This window comes from Orycteropus afer, unplaced genomic scaffold (genome assembly GCF_000298275.1).
Source record: "Orycteropus afer afer isolate SDZICR_OR568_19922 unplaced genomic scaffold, OryAfe1.0 scaffold00051, whole genome shotgun sequence".
NCBI classification, from domain to species: Eukaryota; Metazoa; Chordata; class Mammalia; order Tubulidentata; family Orycteropodidae; genus Orycteropus; species Orycteropus afer.
This window is the reverse complement of record NW_006921638.1, coordinates 11086196-11090830: the sequence shown is the minus strand read 5'-3', so window position 1 is coordinate 11090830 and position 4635 is coordinate 11086196.

Below are 4635 nucleotides of genomic sequence, written 5' to 3'. Positions count from 1 at the left end.
CAAAACCTGAAGCATAGCTGGCATTAAATATTTAGGTATTAGGTGCCGTCGAGTCGCCTCTGACTCATGGTGACCCTACATATAACAGAATGAAGCACTGCCCAGTCCTGTGCCAGCATCACAGTCCTTGCTATACCTGAGCCCATCCTTGTAACCTTTACTTAAAGTCAACTGATTTAAATGTTAATCACATGCAAATAACTTCCTAGTAGCATCTAAACTAGTGTTTAACCGAACAATTGGGTACCTTAGGCTAGGCAAGTTTACATAAAATTTATCATCTCACTATACAATTCACTCAAAGTGTGCAGTGGTTTTTAGTATAGTCATAGAGTTAGGCAGTCATTACACATTTTAGAACATTTTTATCACTCCAAAGATCACTTGTTTTCACTGTAAGGAAATTGTGCTTTGGGGTTCATACATTCTGAGTTGAGAAAAGACACTATGATGATGATAGGTGTTTAATTTGTGTGGTGCCTGAAGAATGCTTCCGTTTCTTGTCTTGAATGCGATTGGTCAGTTCTGACTTTTGGCACTTCCATGTATTAAAGACTAGAACTGCTCCATAGGGTTTGCTTGGCTCTAAACCGATGCAGATCACCAGGACTTTTCTTCCATGGTACTGCTGAGTGGGTTCAAACTCCAACCGTTAGCTTAGCAGTTGAGGACAAACGGTTTGCGCCACCTAGAGACCTTACCTACTCTAAATTGTCTTTTATTTCTAAATCAATTTGAAGATGCTAAAGAACCTCTGTATTTAAGGGATAATGATGAACAAATACATCATTATACCCTTTTGGCTTACCATTTAAAACAAATCACCCTGGATCATTTCTGTGTATAATTTGGAATCTGCTAGCTATTTAACCAGACTGTTGAAAAAATCTTTAACCTTTTTAATGGACTTCAGGTGGATAAAGAATACTTGATATATTACTAGCAGCACCATGAGAGGATTTGTTTGGTCTAGAACTATTTTTGAATTCATAGCTGTGAACCTACCACCTCTAGTGACTTCATATCTTAAATGACCTTAGACCTCATTTACATACACATATTTTGGAATAACATCTTTATTGGCTGGTTCCAAAACAGCTGACATTTTTCTATCCAGTTTCCTGCTCACAGTCTCTCCTCTCATATTCACTAGCTCAGGGACTGCATCTAAGGTACTTAGTTTTCCTATTCAGGCCAGAAACCAAGGAATCATTTTCAACTTCTTACTCCTCAATAACCTTAGTAACCACATTTGACCAAGGTTACCTTTTTTTTTTAAAAAAATATTTATTTATTTATTTTTATTGTGATTTGGGTGAAGATTTACAGAGCAAATTCACTTCCATACAGCAGTTCACATGCACTTTGTCTCATGTCATTGACCACAGTTTACCACAATGCAACAGCTCCCCTCCCACTTCCTCTCCATAGTTCCCTCTTCCCAGTGTCCATCCCTTCATACAGTCCTGCCCCCTGAGCTGTCTCCTTGTGCATAAGCAGCCCTTCTTTCTCCCATGATTGTTCTCTCCAAGGCATGTGTCTACTTGAGGTAAATGTTAGCTCACATGCCTGTATTTTGTTTGGCTGGAAACCACAGGTGTGGGTTCAATTCCAGACCTGAAGGGCATCTAGGGGCTATAGTCTCAGTGGTTCCACCAGGCTCTATCGGACCATGACCAAGGTTACCTTTCTAATAACTTTATTTACTTTTCTTCACCTTATTGCTTCTCTGTTGTCATATTCCATGTGACTTGGTAAAACTGCCTCCTAACCTATATGTTTTCTCCAGTCTTCATTTCTCTAGCCCTTCCTCACTTTCTACACTGTAGCAGAAATACTATTTCTGAGATGCGTATGTCATTCATTGTAGTCCTCACAATTAAATCCACACATTTTGGCCTGATTATATTGCATACTGAACATAAAATTGGACTCCAGCTTTTCCCTAGAAAAATAGTACAAAGGACACAGTTGAAAAGGTGGTAATAGAGAGGGATCTGTATTTCTACTTCAGCTTTAATCGTAGGTCTGCTAGTGGGGATCTGTATAGTGACAAAAGCAAATGTATTCTTTATGGGCTATTAAAAATCAAATGCTGTGGCTTATTGCACTTGGTTTTACTTTCAGTAATCTTGGTATTTTTTCAAACATCACTGACTTAACATTAGAATTTGCTCATCTTTATATTTTAATTTTAATTTTCTGTGTCTCCAGTATACATGCATACATATTTTTTGTACTCTTACTTGGTTTGTATTTCATCTTGAGCACTTTATCAAGTAATTCTACAGCTGTTGCTTTCTAATAGTACCTTATGAAAGTAAAACATTCTGTCATTCTTCCTCTTTAGTTTTATTAAAACAACAGCCAGTCTAGGTTTGATGTATTATAATCTGGTGAGTATAGTAACAAGCCCTGGTGGCACAGTGGTTAAAATGCTCAGCTGTGAACTAAAAGGCTGGTGGTTGAAACCCACTAACCACTCTGTGGGAGAAAGATGTGGCAGTCTGCTTCCATAAAAATTTACAGCTTTGGAAACTATAGGGCAGTCCTACAGTTCTGTGCCCTAGAGGGGAGCTATGAGTCAGTATTGACAGCAGTGCATTTGGAATATAGTAATATCCAACTATGCAATAGTGAAATTACTAAATAACTCAAGATTTTTTTTCTCCCCCCCTGTGGATTATACTGATGTTAATTGTTGTCTAGTTGACTCTGATTCATGGTGGCTCCATGTTCAACAGAATGAAATGTTGCCTGGCCCTGCACATTCTTCATGATCACTGGTATGCTGTAGTCTGTTGTGGCCACTGTATGTTTTGAATGTCTTCCACTTAGGGGTCTCATCTTCCAGCACTATATCAAACGATGTTCTTTTGTGATCCACAGGTTTTTCAATGGCTAATTTTCAGAAGTAGATTGCCAGGTCTTTCTTCCTAGTTTGTCTTAGTCTGAAGGCTTCACTAAAACCTGTCTACCATGGGTGACCCTGCTAGTACTTGAAATTCTAGTAGCATAGCTTCCAGCATCATAGCAACATGCAAGCCATGGAAATTGAATTTTTTTCCCCTAAGCAAACAGAAAAATACGTCAATGGTAATACTTCTCTGGAAGATGGATAGAAATATTAACTTGAGACTTGTTAGATCAATATAAAATTAGTTATGTATTTTTAAGAGTTAAGGATAACAAAGACCAAAACCAGGATCTGTAACTTTAAAATGTGTAACTTCCAAACCGGTAAAGAAAAAAGATGCAGTGAAAAATTGATGAAAGGGAGGTATGAAAGATGAAAAAAGCAGCAAAGGAAAAGTATAAACAAAATGGAAAAACAGGTTAATGCTTTTTAGTACATCTTTTGAAAATGGAAAACTATTTAGTGGTCTGTCACAGTAATAATAGCATACTAATTTTGAGCCTTCTGCAAATTTGTCTAAGATTAAAAAAAAATCTTTTCTTAAATTTATGTTCTACAGACTATAGCCAGATTTATCCATCTATCTTTGTTCATAGTTGATTGAAGAGCACTTTGGTTAATCTCAAAAGTTTCTTACACTTGAAGCAACAGACAAAAAGAGGAAAAATATTAAACATAAGCTTAGTAAAAAGATTCATAAAGATCACATTTCATGAATTTATAAAACTCAATGTTTTTGTTTCTTTAGGATAAATTCTAGTGGCTTTTAAATAGCTTCATAGTAAAAAATTTCCACTAAGATACCTAAAGCAGAAAATTCAAGATAAATTTCTATTACATTTGGTAAAGACCTCCAAAGTTGCTCTTCTGTAAAAATTAGAGAACATGGCTGAATGAAGGTGAACACTGGCATTACTAGAGCCACTGGTTTAGAGCAAATGTCCAGTTATGGTGAAAATTACCAAGACATTTGAACATTGCCCTTTTGATTTCTTCTCGCCATGAAAGAACAGCATCTTCTGTTGTTTTTCTACCACTGTTTGAAATCTGCTGCTTTTTCTGTGAAAGTGCTAGTTTTCTTACGTTTTGTTACTGTATAGTTAATGGCTGTTTCTATGATTTCTGTGTACCAATCTGCAGTGAACAATTTAAAGCTGTATATTGTTAAAGGCTGATTTAGACTATTTGCAAATATTTGGGGTTCTGATTAACCTCATCTAACACTGTACACTAGGAAAAATTTCTAAGTTGAACCACTGATAAAATGATTTCATTTTCTTGGTTAAACCGCTAGTTTTAAAACAATTTAAAAAGAAAATTAAATTTCAAATTTAAACATAATTCAAATTCAGTAAAATAAGTATGAGCTAAAACTTGGATTTAAAAAAATTACACTTCAAAGTTCACACTTTGTTTTATTTGTTCACAAACTAAAGCTCCAGCTGGTCACATAGAATAACAACTGTTTCTTCAATTTTACGATTACTATGCTATTACTGTTTATTTTGAATCTATTGTTTAAACACAGGGATATGTAGTACATAAACTTCACCATAAAGGAGCTGAAATAATTTTTCTAAAAATTTTTTTAATTAATTAATTATTTATATTATTTATTTATTTATTGTGATTTGGGTGAAGATTCACAGAGCAAATTCACTTTCCATACAGCAGTTCACATATACTTTGTCTCATGTCATTGACCACAGTTTACCACA